This window comes from Pogoniulus pusillus, chromosome 34, assembly GCF_015220805.1.
Source record: "Pogoniulus pusillus isolate bPogPus1 chromosome 34, bPogPus1.pri, whole genome shotgun sequence".
Classification (NCBI taxonomy): domain Eukaryota; kingdom Metazoa; phylum Chordata; class Aves; order Piciformes; family Lybiidae; genus Pogoniulus; species Pogoniulus pusillus.
Window position 1 is genome coordinate 13,206,227 of NC_087297.1, and position 16,789 is coordinate 13,223,015.

At 53.6% G+C, this 16,789-nt stretch overlaps 1 long non-coding RNA gene across 1 annotated transcript in view; it reads left to right on the forward strand.

The window, feature by feature from the left end:
- The first annotated feature begins 2,698 nt into the window (after window positions 1-2,698).
- Window positions 2,699-16,789, forward strand: part of LOC135189829 (uncharacterized) — a 32,974-nt gene continuing 18,883 nt past the window's right edge. The window contains exons 1-2 of the long non-coding RNA XR_010308325.1: window positions 2,699-3,223; window positions 14,699-14,811. This is a non-coding gene — a long non-coding RNA (uncharacterized LOC135189829). The remainder of the gene's footprint in view (window positions 3,224-14,698; window positions 14,812-16,789) is intronic.

Below are 16,789 nucleotides of genomic sequence, written 5' to 3' on the forward strand. Positions count from 1 at the left end.
GCTGGGTGGATGAGTAAAAGTGTGGTAAACAACAATCCAGCTCCTGGATGGTGGTGGTTGTGAGTGAGGAAATGAGCAGCTCCCTTTCACATCTCATTTCCAGCAGCTGCTGTAAATCAAGATGGGGAGACATAAAGCTGCTGAATCTTTGAACTCAGCCATCAGACTTTTATTGTCTTGGCTAATTTTCCAGAGTAAACCTGACTGCTCATGCTTCTTATTGCAGATGCATAATTACATGATGGAAGGTTAATGACTTCACAAGAATATTTTAGGGACTCAGGACTCATCCAAGGTCTTGCTAATGATAGGATTGGAGTTCTCTCCCCGTGGGCTCACCAGATAACACTGCCAAGGGACAGCAGAACCCTCTGGTCACTGACTGCATAGAATGGTTTGGGTTTGGAAGGACCTTAAAGGTCATGGGCAGGGACACCTCCCACTACCCAGGTTGCTCAAGGTCTCATCCAAGCTGGCTTTGAACACCTCCAGGGAGGTTGTGGAGCACAGAAGCACCCAATGTGATCTTCGATCACATTGGGTGCTTCTGTGCTCCACAACCTCCCTGGGAAACCTGTGCCAGTGTCTCACCACCCTCAACCTGTGCCAGTGTTTTACCACCCTCACTCTCTGTGCTCCACAACCTCCCTGGGCAACCTGTGCCAGTGTCTCCTCACTCTCTGTGCTCCACAGCCTCCCTGAGCAACCTGTTCCAGTGTCTCCTCACTCTCTGTGCTCCACAGCCTCTCTGAGCAACCTGTTCCAGTGTCTCCCCACCCTCACTGGAAAGAAGTTCTTCCTCATCTCCAGTATAAACCTGCCCTCTGGCAGCTTCAATCCATCCCCTCTCATCCTACCATCACTCCAAACCTTTGTTTAAGACCCATTTCTCCTCCTCTTGTCATTGCAAGACCTTGTCTACAGCCCTCCTGTAGCCCACTTCAGCTACTGGAAGGATGCTTCAAGGTGTCCCTGGAGCCTTCTCTTCTCCAGGCTGAACAATCCCAACTCTCTCAGTCTCCCCTTGCAGAAGCAGTGCTCCAAACCCTCTGATCCTCTTTGCGAGCAGAGTTGGTTTGTTTTCACCCCAGATGTTGTTATTTTTGTAACAGCAGGATGGTGCTTTAGAACAGCTCTGCCAGCTACCAGATGAAAGCTTTATTCAAGGACCTGAGCACCTTGGCTCTACCCAGCAATCACCTTAATAGTTGCTTACCTTTAAGAGCTTAAACAGCAGTTTGGTATTGATTTCAGGAGTATTTCTCACATGCTTCAGGTTAAGCTTCAGCTTAAGTGCTTTTGCAGATAAGAAAGAAGAATTTGCTCAGTGTCTTGCATGACTGAACAGAAAAAAATTAGGCAAGGAAAGCAGCTGCCACTCTTCTCTTTTCCTCCCTCCCAGCTTGGAAATGTGGCTTCTGAGGGACTCCTTGGGGTTTCGTGTGCAGGTTCAGCAAATGAAGTTTGATTTCCTTTCTCTTTTTTTTTTTGGTGGTGGAGATCATAGAATGGCTTAGGTTGGAAGGGACCTCAGAGTCATCTTCTGCAGCTTCCCCTGGGCAAGGATGCCTCTCAGCTAGACTTGGTTGCCCAAGGCCTCATCCAGCCCGGCAGTAAACACCTCCAGGGAGGATTCATCCACAAGCTGAGAATGAATGGCCCCATTTCTTCTATCAGAGAGTCAGAGAATGGTTCAGGTTGGAAGGGACCTCAAAGCTCAGCCAGTTCCAGTCTCCTGCCATAGGCAGGGACACCTCTCACCGGCCCAGGTTGCTCAAGGTCTCATCCAACCTGGCCTTGGACACCTCCAGGGAGGCTGTGGAGCACAGAATGTGATTGAAGAGCCCAACCCCACCTGGCTACAGCCTCCCTGCAGGCAGCTGCAGCCAGCAATGAGCTCTGCCCTGAGCCTCCTCTGCTGCAGGCTGCACCCCCCCAGCTCCCTCAGCCTCTCCTCACAGGGCTCTGCTCCAGGCCCCTCCCCAGCCTTGCTGCCCTGCTCTCAACACCTTCCAGCACCTCAGAATCTCTCTGCAATGGAGGAGCCCAGAGCTGGACACAGCACTCAAGCTGTGGCCTGAGCAGTGCTGAGCACAGGGGCAGAAGAACCTCCCTTGTCCTGCTGCCCACACTGCTCCTGAGCCAGCCCAGGATGCCATTGGCTCTGCTGCCCACCTGGGCACTGCTGCCTCCTCTGCAGCTCCTCTCTGCCAGCACCCCCAGCTCCCTCTCTGCCTGGCTGCTCTCAGCCACTCTGGCCCCAGCCTGTAGTGCTGCTTGGGGTTGCTGTGGCCAAAGTGTAGTGTTGGGTAGCAGGTTGGACTTGATGATCTCAGAGGTCTTTTCCAACCTGACTGATTCTGATGGCACCAGTGCCTACCACGCAGCTATGAAGGGGGTTGGTGGGGGGAATCCTCTTCACTGTTATTTGCCTGTACCTGGCTGTGTGCACCACAGTGCCTGTGCAACTGGGTCTGTGCTCACTTGAAGCCAGGTTGGGCAGGGCTGGGCTCAGCAGTGCCAGCTCTCTCTCGTTAGGCAGTTCCAAAACCGGGGCCGTTCGGAGCAGCCGAGGCTGTGGCTCTTGTTCTGCAGCCCTGCGTGGAGAATCAGCTGCTGTTCATCACAGCTCTGTGGTTGGCTGATTTAAAGCAGGAGGGCAACTTCGGATTGGCAAGCAGGCAGCTGATGAAAAGAAAGACCCAGAAGGGCGACCTTGTGTCTTTAAGGCTGATGGTGTTCAGCTGCACCGCTCAGCAGGCAGTAATTAGGCAGCTGCTTTGCCCAGAAACTTAAAGCAGAGCCTGAGTTGCTCTGTGCTCTTGAATTAAAAACACACCAAATAAAACCAACTGAAAGCCACAACAAACCCCTCAGAAACAACAAGAAACCCCAAAACCTTCATTCCAATAAAGGAGGGTTTTTTACTGTCTCTTTTTCCTCCCAGCCAGGATGGCAGCAAACAGAAGCCAGAGCCCCAGAGGGTCCTGAAGTCCTCTTGCCACGCAGGCAGTCCCCAGGGTGTGGTGCTCACAGGAGGAAGCAATTAGGGCCATTAGAGGGGCAGGTGGGGCCAGGAGAGCACGGCTGGAGGTCGGAGTGGGGCTGCATAAGAGAGGAGCTCGGAGCCCAGCCGAGGCGGCTGCTGCATCGTCTGGGACGGGTCGCAGCTTCCGTGGGGATGAGGCTGAAGTGCGGCGTGGACGTGATCACTACAAGCTAAGTAAGTACAGGATGGTGAGGGTGGCTGAGCTGGAGCTGGCCCCGGAGCTGGGGAGAATGGGGAGCTTGGATGGAAGGCAGCAAATAAAGTCTGCACTTAATGCTGCTGCTGCTGCTGCCGCCTGAGGAACAGCTTGATTTGAAATCCTGCAGTGGTCTGGGTTGGAAGGGAGCTTAAAGATCATCCAACTCCAACCCCCTGCCATAGCAGGGACAGCTCTCAGCAGCCCAGGCTCCCAGGGTGTTGGAGGTTGGAAGGGACCCAAAGAGCTCACTGAGTCCAGCCCCCCTGCCAGAGCAGGAGCATACAGTCTAGCTCGGGGCACACAGAACACATCCAGACAGGCCTGGAAAGGCTCCAGAGAAGGAGGCTCCACAGCCTCCCACCTCTCCACCACAAGGCTGAAAACCAGTTTGTCTGTTGTGCTGGGACTCTGGAGCTCTCCTCCCCTGCTGGGGTTGTTCTGTGCAGAGCAAACAACCCAGAGTGAGAAGTCTCTCTTGGTACCTCTCTCCTGCTCTTCTCTGCGTGTATCTGGACACAGATATGTGCCTGATACGCACTTGGGGGGCTGTGGCCAGGTGGGGTTGGGCTCTGCTGCCAGGCAGCCAGCCTCAAGCTGTGCCAGGGCAGGCCTAGGCTGGATGTTGTTAGGAAGTTGTTGTCAGAGAGAGTGATTGGCATTGGAATGGGCTGCCCAGGGAGGTGGTGGAGTCTGTGTGGCAGGAGGTGTTGAAGCCAAGCCTGGCTGGGGCACTTAGTGCCATGGTCTGGTTGGTTGGGCAGGGCTGGGTGCTAGGTTGTGCTGGCTGAGCTTGGAGCTCTCTTCCAACCTGCTTGGTTCTATGACTCTGTGTTTGGTTCTGTGCTATTGAGATGGGTCAGAATCCAGTAGCTGTGAGTTGTAGAGAAGAGATCACACCTTCAGATTTACCTTTTTTCTTCCCAAAGCCAATACATTTCCTTCTGATACTCCTCCACACCCTCTTCTGCCCTGGAATTTTAGAGGGCTTGTTTTGGGGGGTCGGTGAGTGAGAGTGCTCAGCCCAGTGCTGCTGTTTGTTGTTTAGTGCTGTCCTCTGGCAAAGCTGCTTTTGCTCTGTGACCCCTCACTGGAGCAAAGTCATTTGGTGTCCTCAGTGCCACGCTTTCCAAACCAGATCTACTTCAGTGACATCCTTACATGGACTGATGATTCTGCTCTCCTGTGGGCTGAGAGAGTTGTTTACCTGCACCATCTGCTTCTGCCTTCCCCTGCACCTTCTCCTGGACAGCTGGGGGGCATCTGATCAGCACCAGGGGGGAATCCCACTGAGGTGGCCCCCACGCTTGTCCTGTGGGGAAGGACAGGCTCTGGCAGTGGGTTGTGAGGCTGTGCAGCAAAGGATTTCCTCTCTCTGACCACAGCCTGGCACAGCCAACCTTTATGCACAGCCTCTGCTGCCAGGACAGGCTGAGGGAGCTGAGGGTGTTCAGCCTGCAGAGGAGAAGGCTCCAGGCAGACCTCAGAGCTGCCTTCCAGTACCTGAAGGGGCTAGAAGCAGGCTGCAGAGGGACTGTTCCCAAAGGCCTGTAGGGTCAGGACCAGGGGCAGTGGTTTGAAATGAGAGCAGAGCAGATTGAGATTGGATGTGAGGAACAAGTTCTGCAGCAGGAGGCTGCTGGAACACTGCAGCAGGTTACCCATGGAAGTGGCTGGGCCTCATCCCTGGAGATTCTGAAGGTGAGGCTGGAGAAGGCTCTGAGCAAGCTGCTGTAGCAGAGGATGTCCCTGCTGACTGCAGGGGGCTTGGACTGGGTGGCCTTTGGAGTTCCCTTCCAACCCACTCTGTGCTGCTATAACAGCAAAGACCTGACACCTGTGTTGCACCCAGAACACCTGCTAGCCACAGGCCAGACCCAACAAGGGCATTGCAGAGATCCCTGCAGGTGTTTCAGGCCAGGCTGGCTGAGGCTGTGTGCAGCCTGCTCTAGGGTAGGGTGTCCCTGGGCATGGCAGGGGGGTTGGAACTGGCTGCTCCTTGTGGCCCTTTCCAACCCTGACTGACTCTGTGAAACAACCTGTGTGCTGAAAATCACAGCCTGCTGGTGGGTGCTGAGGGTCAGGCATCTCCAAACTGGATTCTGGAGCTTGGATACTCTGAGAGTCACATAGGGCTGCTAATTTTGGGTACAATTAGAGCCATTTGGCAGTCATATTTATCCCTCCCCCCCAGCCAGTGTAACAGGAGGAGTTTATTTTGTGTGTGTGTGTGATGTTCATGGCATGTAAAAATGATTGTGGTGAGTGACTTCAGGGAGCAGAGCTCATTCTTTGGAGGAATCTTTCATTCAAAGCAATGTTTTCAGCCAAGGTACTTAGGGAGGGTGTTACAAAGAGGCTCAGGCAGAAGGTAGCAGATTCCCAGTTTAGTTGTAGTACTCTGCTCAGCGTTTTGAATGGAAAGCCTGATGGCCCAGTTACACAGGGGGGAGTGAAAAATCAGAGCAGAGGGTCTGGGTTTGGATGTAGCACTGCTGGGATGTATAATGCATAGGAGTGTGAGATCTGTTCTGCTTCTTGTCAGGCAGGTGTAACATTATCAAGAGTGAGCAGAGAGCAGGCCCTGGGAAAGAGCTGAGCATTCTGGAGAGGACTATGAATGATATTTTAGCTGAGAACAGGAGCTGGCAGGGCAGCATCAGAGTATTCCCTCTTATGCCTGCACTGCCATCCCATGCTCTCTGGGCTGGCACTACTCACAGTGGCACCAGCAAGACCTCCTGCCCAGGCTAAAGCTTTCCCACTGTGGAAAGCCAACCACAGCATGACCTGGTTGGAGAAGAGATTTGTCCATCACTGAACTCAGTCAGGAGCTGAGTTTCAAGGATTTTTACCCTGAAAGGTCAAAAGGTCATCATGAGGCAGCTTACTTGTAGCCTCCTGGGGATGAGTAGCTGCCTGCCAGGGCCTGAGGGGCAGCAAGAAGGCTGCAGAGGGACTGCTCCCAAGGCCTGCAGGAACAGGACAAGAGCAGTGGTTTGAAATGAGAGCAGAGCAGATTGAGATTGGATGTGAGGAGCAAGTTCTGCACCAGGAGGCTGCTGGAACACTGCAGCAGGTTCTCACAGAATGGTCTAGGCTGGAAGGCACCTCAAGGATCATCCAGCTCCAACTCCCCAGTGTAGGCAGGGACACCTCCCACTAGAGCAGGTTGCCCATGGCCTCATCCAACCTGGCCTTGAACACCTCCAGGGAGGAAGCAGCTGCAACCTGTGCCAGTGTCTCACCACCCTCACTGCAAACAACTTCATCCTAACATCCAGTTTCAGTCTCCCCTCTACCACTTCAAACCCATTCCTCCTCCTCCTGCCATTCCCAGACCTTCTCAACAGTCCCTCCCCAGCCCTCCTGTAGCCTCCTTCAGATCCTGCAAGGCCACTCCAAGGTCTCCTCCAAGCCTTCTCTTCTCCAGCCTGCACAGCCCCAACTCTCTCAGCCTGTGCTCAGAGCAGAGCTGCTGCAGCCCTCTCAGCATCTTGGTGGCCTCCTCTGCACTGGCTCCAACACTTCCATGTCCTGCTTGTGCTGGGGGCTGCAGAGCTGCCCCCAGGACTGCAGGTGGGGTGTGAGGAGAGCAGAGCCAAGGGGCAGAATCCCCTCCCTTGCCCTGCTGCCCAGCACACAATTGGCTGTCTGAGCTGCATGTGGTTCTGGCCCCATCCCTGGAGATATGAAGGTGAGGCTGGAGCAGGCTCTGAGCAAGCTGCTCTAGTGGGGGATGTCCCTGCTGACTTCTGAAGCACCTCCAGCAATGTGGACTCCTCCACCTCCCCAGGCAGCCTGCTCCAATCCCTTGCAGCAAAGGAATTGTTCCTAATCTCCAATCCAAACCTCCCCTGGCACAATTTCAGACCAGGTCCTTTCCTTCTGTCACCTGATACTGGGTAGAAGAGCTCAACCCCCCCCTCACCACAACCTCCTGGTACTGTGTGCAGGCAGGAATTTACTACTAACAGCAAGCAGAGTTGTGAGACCTTGAGCTTAAGACAGGAATGGTTTAGAGAAGTACTTGGATAACACAGACACTTCCAAATTGTCTGGGCCTAATGAAATCCTTTCTACCCTGAGTGCTTATCAGTTTGGGACCACTCCACATTCTCATTATGAGTCTGGGAGATGCATCAGGCAGCATTGCTGCTTATTGAATTTCCAGGAAACACTAGAGTGGGAGGGACTGCAAGGGTGCCAGAGGATGGGATTAAGGCTTAAAATGATCTGGAGAAATCATCTGGAAAGGAAAAGAAAACCAACTGAAGGCAATTGAATAAGCAGAAATCCATCAGCCTGCTCTTAGAGGTGAAGAACACCACGGAGAGGAGACAGGGAACAAGGGGCTAGGGCTTGGCTGTGTGGAAAAATGCTGGCAGATGAAGTGGGACACAGTGTGAGGGTCTGGATGCAGGGAGCAAAGGAAACCTGCTACTGTCTGGCTGAAGACAGAGGTTGTCATTTGGGGCATAAAAGAGAAGAAAATGGGAGAGGGGAAGGTTTTGAGGTTCCTCTGAAGGAAAGAAAAGCTCATTGAGGGACACCTTCTCCCAGCCCATGTTGCTCAAGGGCTGATCCAAACTGGCCTTGAACACCTCCAGGGAGGTTGAGGAGCACAGAAGCACCCAACGTGATCTTTGATCTGTGCTTCTGTGCTCCTCAGCCTCCCTGGGCAACCTGTGCCAGTGTCTCACCACCCTCACTGCCAAGACCTCCTTCCTGATCTCCAGTCTCAATCTGCCCTCCTCAAGCTTCAATCCATTCCCTCTCATCCTACCACTACCAGCCCTTATTAAATGTCCCTTTCTGCCTTTCCTGTAGCATCCCTCAGGTACTGGAAGGCTACTCTGAGCTTTCTCTTCTCCAAGCTAAACAGCCCCAGCTCTCTCAGCCTGTCCCACTCCAGCACTCTGATATCTTCATGGCCTCCTCTGGCCATGCTCCAGCAGCAACATGTCCCTCTTATGGAGATGAGAACCAGGGATTTTCAGCCATCACAGGCAGAAGAGTACCTGCAGAACAAAAGAAGGAGGTTTAGATTGGGGGGGGGGGGGGTGGGGAAACAACCCCAAACCCTCTAACATAAATCCCAAATGTTGCAATTGAAGAGGTTCAAGTTGGATTTTAAGGTTCTTATGAATATGTTTGTATGGAAAATATTTGCAATCAACTCTTCAGGAAGCCACAAGTTACACAACCCCCCCAGAACACCTCCTTTAGTCATCACAAGTTGGTGATTCAGCCCCACATTGACCTTTCTCTCTTTATTAGCTCCCACAGATGCCTTTTGTGATTCAACAAGGGGGGGGGGGGGGAAGGAAAATATTTGTGTTTTGTTTTTCCCTTTTTATGTCTATATTCATCTGGGGCCAGAGTGGCTGAGAGCAGCCAGGCAGAGAGGGAGCTGGGGGTGCTGGCAGAGAGGAGCTGCAGAGGAGGCAGCAGTGCCCAGGTGGGCAGCAGAGCCAATGGCATCCTGGGCTGGCTCAGGAGCAGTGTGGGCAGCAGGACAAGGGAGGTTCTTCTGCCCCTGTGCTCAGCACTGCTCAGGCCACACCTTGAGTGCTGTGTCCAGTTCTGGGCTCCTCCATTGCAGAGAGATGTTGAGGTGCTGGAAGGTGTTTGGAGCAGGGCAGCAAGGCTGGGGAGGGGCCTGGAGCAGAGCCCTGTGAGGAGAGGCTGAGGGAGCTGGGGGGGTGCAGCCTGCAGCAGAGAAGGCTCAGGGCAGAGCTCATTGCTGGCTGCAGCTGCCTGCAGGGAGGCTGTAGCCAGGTGGGGTTGGGCTCTGCTGCCAGGCAGCCAGCACCAGAAGAAGGGGACACAGCCTGAAGCTGTGCCAGGGCAGGTCTAGGCTGGATGTTGTTAGGAAGTTGTTGTCAGAGAGAGTGATTGGCATTGGAATGGGCTGCCCAGGGAGGTGGTGGAGTCTGTGTGGCAGGAGGTGTTGCAGCCAAGCCTGGCTGGGGCACTTAGTGCCATGGTCTGGTTGGTTGGGCAGGGCTGGGTGCTAGGCTGGGCTGGCTGAGCTTGGAGCTCTCTTCCAACCTGCTTGAATCTGTGATGTAGATGGATATTTAAACATGCTTAACCCTACTCTGAGACTTGCTGCACCTCTTGGAATTGTCTCAGTTCTTCCCTTTTCTGCTTTCAGTCAGCTGAACAATGTAGCAGTACCAGTGGCAAAATACAGAGAGTTAAGTGGAAAACATAGTCAATAATTAATCAGCTGAATAACAGCCTTGGTGTGTAATAAATATTTAGGAGGCTGTATGGGAGCAGCAGGCTGCAGTACTGCACAGCCAAGGCTTTGCTGAATAGGAAATTCAAAGCACCTTGGGTGAGAACTTCAAAGAGCAGAATGTGTCAGAGCAGCACAGTGTCGGCTGCTGCTTGACTGCTGCTGCTGCCTGGGGCTGAGCACTCCTGCAAGAGGTTCAGTGCCCTCAGTTCTTGCTGACTTGGCATCTGGCCTGGTGAAAAGGGTTGGGGTTTACCGAGGAGAGGCATCCCAGTGTGGTGGGATTGGAAGGGACCTCTGGAGATCATCAAGTCCAACCCCTCCCTGCTAAAGCAGGGCACTCACAGCAGCTTGCCCAGGAGCCCTGGCACAGCTTCAGGCTGTGTCCCCTTCTGCTGTTGGCTGCCTGGCAGCGGAGCCCAACCCCACCTGGCTTCAGCCTCCCTGCAGGCAGCTGCAGGCAGCAATGAGCTCTGCCCTGAGCCTCCTCTGCTGCAGGCTGCACACCCCCAGCTCCCTCAGCCTCTCCTCACAGGGCTGTGCTCCAGGCCCCTCCCCAGCCTTGCTGCCCTTCTCTGGGCACCTCCCAGCACCTCAACATCTCTCTTGAACTGAGGAGTCCAGAACTGGACACAGCACTCAAGGTGTGGCCTGAGCAGTGCTGAGCACAGGGGCAGAAGAACCTCCCTTGTCCTGCTGCCCACACTGCTCCTGAGCCAGCCCAGGATGCCATTGGCTCTGCTGCCCACCTGGGCACTGCTGCCTCCTCTTCAGCTGCTCTCTCCCAGCACCCTTGTCTTGATTGCCAGGGCTGGGTGCTAGGTTGGACTGGTTGAGCTTGGAGGTCTCTTCCACCCTGCTGGATTCTATGCTGAAAAGCTGCCTCAGCCAGAACAGCCAATCCTGCAGCAACAGGCTCTGGGCATGGCCAATGCTGAGTGACGTTTTCCCCTGTAATGAATTACCCAATAGCTAATAATTAATTAGGTCATTAATTGATTGATTCATTCAGTCATTTAAATGAATTTGGCTCCATTTGCCACCTGCTGGAGCTCTGGCTGTGAAGGCAGGTAGGAGGTGGCTGTGTGTGCAGACAAAGATGGTGCCCTGTTGCCGTGGGGGCAGTGTCACTGGGAACACCACGGCCAGCACCAGGGGGCTGGCATTTAACCTTCTCTGCTTTTCCAGCTGCACTTTCTGTCCTCAAACAAATGTGGAGGTTCAGTCAAGAAATCCTGGAGCTTTCAAAGCACAGATGAAGTAGTTCTTCAGTGCAAAGGTGGTGAGACTCTGAACTAGGCTGCCCAGGGAGGTTGTGGATGCCTCCTTCATATCCTCTCAGGGATGCCATTAGGGCTTGTCCTGCTGAAGTCAGGGGGAGAGAGCAGCTCACATCTGCACATCCTTCCCTTCTATGTGTGCAGCAAATTCTGCTTGCCCTGGAATAATGAGAAGATCCTTCACAGCATCACAGAATGCCAGGGGCTGGAAGGGACCTCCAAAGCTCATCCAGTTCAACCCCCCTGCCAGAGCAGGATCTCCTAGAGCAGATCATACAGGAACGCATCCAGGCAGGCTTGGAATATCTGCAGAGAGGGAGACTCCACAACCCCCCTGGGCAGCCTGTGCCAGGGCTCTGTCACCCTCACAGGAAAAAATTCCTCCTCAAGTCTCATTGAGAGGTGTCCCTGACAATGGGGAATGGTTTGGAGTTGAGGCAGAGCAGAGTTAGACTGGAGCTGAGGGAGAAGTTCTTCAGTGCAAGGGTGGTGAGGCTCTGGATTGGGCTACCCAGGGAGCTTGTGGATGCCCTCTCCTTGGAGGTGTTCAAGGCCACCAGCAGCCAAGTTTAGCTGAGTGGTGTCCCCACGGCAGGAGATGGGAGCATATGACCTCTGGGGTCCCTTCCAACCTAAGCCATCCTCTGATGATGATCTCTGAGCACCTTCCCTCTCCCCAGGACTCCGCTTGTCCTTTTTCTCATGCCCGTCCCGTAAGGGTTAATGACTGAGGCCTGTCTATAGCTCATTTCTATAGTAACAGCAAGGCTGAGACTTTTTTATGGGCACCTAATAATTAGAAAGTGCTAGAAGGTATAACAATATAATGAATCAAAACTGATAGACTTGTGGGTTTCCATGGAAACCTGTATAATTATGCTAATCGGTCCCTGGCGTACCCTCGGCGTCGTATACATTCAGTTAAGTGCAATAAACATTAGGCACTACTTAGTGAGCTGGGATGCAGATGAGCAGGCTGAGGTACAGGAAGGCTGTGAAGAAAATTGCTGCACAGTTTATCTCCAACTCATTTCCCAGATTGCTGTAGTGGGACGTGCTCCCTGGACGTGAGGAGCCCAAAAGTGGCTTCTCAGGTGAGCGGTGAAGCCAGCAAAGAGGATGCTTCATCAAGTGGCTGGCTGCTAGTTTTGGTGCAGATCAGGATCTAAGCCTGGCACCTTAGTGCATAGGAGATCACTGAGTCCATGGAGGAGGTGGCATGGTGGGGCTCAGCTCCATTATTTGGGTTTGGATATGGTGTGGGGATATCCTATCAGCTGGAGTCACCCTCCCTGCAGGTTGTGGAATGGCTCAGGTTGGAAGGGACCTTAAAGATTATCTACTCAAACCTCCTGCCACGGGCAGGGACACCTCTCAGCTAGACTTGGCTGCTCAAGGCCTCATCCAACCTGATCTTAAACACCAGGGTGTTTGAGGCAGAGTGGTGAGGAGGGTGTTGGAACAGGCATTGTGGATCAGGGGACTCATCTGATCATAGAATCAGTCAGGGTTGGAAGGGACCACAAGGAGCAGCCAGTTCCAACCCTCTTGCCATGGCCAGGGACACCCTACCCTAGAGCAGGCTGCACACAGCCTCAGCCAGGCTTTAAACACATCCAGGGACAGGGCCTCAACCACCTCCCTGGGCAACCCCTTCCAGGCTCTCACCACTCTCATGCTCAACAACTTCCTCCTCATGTCCTGAAGTCATTCCTGTGCATGCCAAGGAAGCTCTTCACAAGCCTAAAACTAGGTTTAAATGTTTTCTAATGCTCTCCTGTGAAGGCTCAGATCTCACTGGAAGGATGAATTCAGCTTGATGCAGTCCTTTGTAGAAGGCAGGTGCTACCCTACTGAGTATTTGGTTTCAAAGCCTGCATTCCAGGAGGTGGGGAATCCTAGACCCAAGCAGGTTGGAGGAAATGAGTTGTGAGGCAGCTGATGAAGTGCAGAACTCAGACACACGACTGGCAGACATCAAACCCTCAGCCTTCAGCCTGGTGCCCAGGCTAGAATGGGTTTGCCTTGAATGCTCTCTGCTCTGTTGCTGGTGTGAGCTCAGGGGCAGCTGCCTCTCCTGACAAATCCCTCTGCCGTCAGAACAGCTCCATTTGGCCCTATGTCTCCATGGACTTTGCACTGCTGTTCTTCCCTGGGACTCAGCTGCCTCTTTGTCATAGAATCAGAGAGTTGTTATGGTTGAAGAAGGCTTTGAAGAGCATCAGGTGCAGCCATCAACCTAACAGCACCACAGCCCTTCAGCCATGCCCCCAAGTTCCATAGCCACAGGTTTCTTGCCACCTCCCTGGGCAGCCTGTTCCAGTCCCTGACCACTCCAACCTGCACCTCCCTTGACACAATTTCAGGTCATTGCTTCTCGTTTTACCACTTGATACCTGCGGGAAGCGACCAAGTCCCACCTGGCTCCAGCCTCCTGCCAGGGAGCAAGGAGGTCTCCACTCAGCCTCCTCCAGCCGGAGCAATCCCAGCTTCTCAGCCCCAAAGCCTTGGCTTTTCAGGGAGCCTGTGCTGTGTTCTGGGACACAGGGGCAGCCCAGAGAGTGTTCAAGCCCCGTGTTTTGGAGCCGTGGCTGCCTGTCTTGGTTCCTCAGGCTTCAGGTCCTTGTCTCTGCCGCAGGTATTCTGTTACCCAAACGCTTCTCACATCAGCTCCCCCTCGACTCTCGCTGCTGCGGCTGGCACTGAAATGCCAGCAGCTGATAGGGGCTTCAGCAGGCTGCCAGACAAATGCATGCAAGAGAAACCCACCAAAAGCTACTGAAGACAGAGCTAACAGCTCTGGCTCGGGCTGGCCCCGAGCTGCCGATTGCTGGTGGCTGAGAGCAGCTACCCGGGGAGCCTGGCTGCGTGTCCTGCTCTCCTCTTCCTCCCCAGGCGTTTGCTATTGGCCACTGCTGAAGACAAGATAGCAGCGTCAGATAAAGCCTTCATCTAACCCAGAGCAGCCCTGGCTACATTCTCATGTAAAAGAGGCCTGGCTGCTAGCACTGATGAGATAAAGCAGCTTCAAAGCTTGCTGCGAAGGCTGAGAGCCAAGCCGCACTCTGGCAGCTTTCTGACTCTTCCTCCCTTTCCTTGTACTTAGTTGTTTCTTTCCCCCTTTGCTTAAGAGAGGAGGAAAAAGAGCAGTGATGTGTTGCTGACACTCTGCCATCCTGCAGCTGGAAGGTCAGGTTCTTGCTTCCTCCTGCTGCCTCTGCAGAGGGTCACTGATTCCCAAGGGTCGGTTGAGGCTTCCTGGCCAGGGGAAGATGAGCCCAGGCCTGGGGAGCACTGAGGTGTGAAGTGACAGGAGACTTCCCAGCCAGCCCAGGCAGTTTCCTCCGTGTCCTTCGTGCCATGTTCAGTGTTACTCTTCTTGTTAAGTCCTTTTATGTTTAATTTAGGTGGTAGAAGGCAGGGGTGGGCTAATGCCTGACTTGGTTCTTGCTCCTCATGAGAGCATCTGTGGTCTCCATTGGTGTCACTGTACAGATGCTCCAAGGGCTGGCAGCCCCCTGCTGTGAGAACAGGCTGAAAGGGTTGGGGTTGTTCAGCTTGGAGAAGAGAAGGCTCCAGAGAGACCTTCTGGTGGCCTTTCAGCGCTGAAAAGAGAGCTGGGGACAGCTTTTGAACAGGGCCTGTTGTGACAGCACAAGGGGCAATGGGTTGAAACCAAAAGGGGGAGTTTAGACTGGAGAGCAGGGAGAATGCTTTACACTGAGGGTGGTGAGATGGTGGCCCAGCTTGCCCAGGGAGGTGGCTCACTCCTGGAAGTATTCCAGGCCGTTTGAGGCTCTGAGCAGCCTGCTCTAGTTGCAGATGTCCCTGCTGGGTGCAGGGGGGTTGGACTGGGTGGCCTTGAAAGGTGCCTTCCAGCCCAAATCCCCCTTCTGTGCTTCTGATTCTATCATTCTATCAAACAGTGCCTTTGCTCTGCTGGAAGGACAATGCCATGGCACAGCCACTCCACTGCCTGCTACTGGAGTGTTCAGCCTTCAGCATTCCACACTTCAGCATGGGAAAGCTGCACTTCCAGGTGAGTTGATGCTGCTGGCATGGGCAAAGGCTGGATGGGTTTGACTTATCTAAGGGAATAAGAGGCTGTGCCAGTGCTCCAGGAGTGCAAGGTGCCAAACCTGGTGCAGCTGCAGATATTGAAGGGAAATGGAACATGAAGAAGGCAACAAACTCCTGTTTCATACAGTGGAGGGCAACAGAGCTGTTTGTACAGAGCTGTGCCTCTGTTCTCATGCCTTCACTTGTGTCTGTCCTGTGAGCTAATGAGTCTTGATAATTAGTAACCTGGCCTGAGGATTGCCTTCTGTAGGCTGTGTGCTCCTCAGGGCCAGCCCTGAGTCCTTGTGTGCTTCTGGAAGGCTTATGCAGAGAGGAACTTTTAATCTGTGTGGAGGTTTACAGCTGCTGCTGCTGCTATCTAATTAATAACTAAGTCATCTTCAGCCTCATATTATCCCAATCGTGCAGAGCTTCACCCTTGGTTGAGCACAATCACCAATATCAGAGGTGGCTGTTGAGAATTTGGTCCGGCAGAGCCTGCCGAGGGGTGGAGGATCCTGTTTAGTGATTAAGTCTGCTCCAGCGAGTGGCCTGCAGTTGGCAGCCTGAGGCTAATCCCCCTCAGTTGTGTTGCTGCTTGTTCTGTGATAAGGTAAGACAAGGGTCTCCTCTCGGGGGAGCTTGCCCCTCGCTTTCTGCGCTGAATTGTCTCAGAGCCCCCTCCCACATCTCTCCTTGGCTTCCCCTCCTGCCTGTTGCTAGATTTCTCTGTGCTGGCAAGCATCCTGCTCCCCTGGGAGTTCTTTCGTCATGGCAGAGTGAACTCTTTCTGGTCGGCTCGCTCAGGCTGCTCACAGCCACGTTTTCAGCTGGCTTCTTTGTGAGCCACAACTCCCTACAGCTCCTCTTCTTGTCCCTCTTTCCCAGGGTGCTGAAGTTGATTGCTTTTGTGTGAGCACACACTGCTGACCAGGAGCTGTTTATCTCGTGTGCAGAGCTGCATTTCCCATAACATGATAGCTACAGACTTGAGCATCTGCCCTGTTAAGTGCTTTTCTCTTTTCTGTGCTGAATGGAAACATCCAGCTCCAATATTTAAGCTAAAAGAACTGGCAGGGCAGGCAAAGCAGGAGATGAACACTTTGCATTTAGAGTATCATTATTTATTTGGGGAGGAGGAGGTGTCCTGAAATGTATTGCTCAGCTCAGATTGCTTTATGCATTATTTGCCCACACTTACAAATCATTTCAGACACTCACAAACTCAGAGGCTGCAAAACACTTTCCTGGCCAGTAAATAAAGAGTGTTCTTTCTGTCTGAAACAGGCCAAGGAAAGGCTTTTCTATTGTAAGGGTTTATTATATTCACACAGGTTTGTACCTTAAAGGTTTGTGGGAGGTGTTCTGAGGTGTGGTTTTGCTAGAATGGGAACATCATGGGTTCTGCACTTGGGCCACAGCAACTCCAGACAGCACTACAGGCTGGGGCCAGAGTGGCTGAGAGCAGCCAGGCAGAGAGGGAGCTGGGGGTGCTGGCAGAGAGGAGCTGCAGAGGAGGCAGCAGAGCCAATGGCATCCTGGGCTGGCTCAGGAGCAGTGTGGGCAGCAGGACAAGGGAGGTTCTTCTGCCCTGTGCTCAGGACGCCCCTTGAGTGCTGTGTCCAGTGCTGGGTTCCTCAGTTCAAGAGAGCTGTTGAGGTGCTGGAAGGTGTTGAGAGCAGGGCAGCAAGGCTGGGGAGGGGCCTGGAGCAGAGCCCTGTGAGGAGAGGCTGAGGGAGCTGAGGGTGTGCAGCCTGCAGCAGAGGAGGCTCAGGGCAGAGCTCATTGCTGCCTGCAGCTCCTTGTGGGGAGGCTGTAGCCAGGTGGGGTTGGGCTCTGCTGCCAGGCAGCCAGGGACAGAAGAAGGGGACACAGTCTCAAGCTGTGGCAGGGCAGGTCTAGGCTGGATGTTGTTAGGAAGTTGTTGTCAGAGAGAGTGATTGGCACTGGAATGGGCT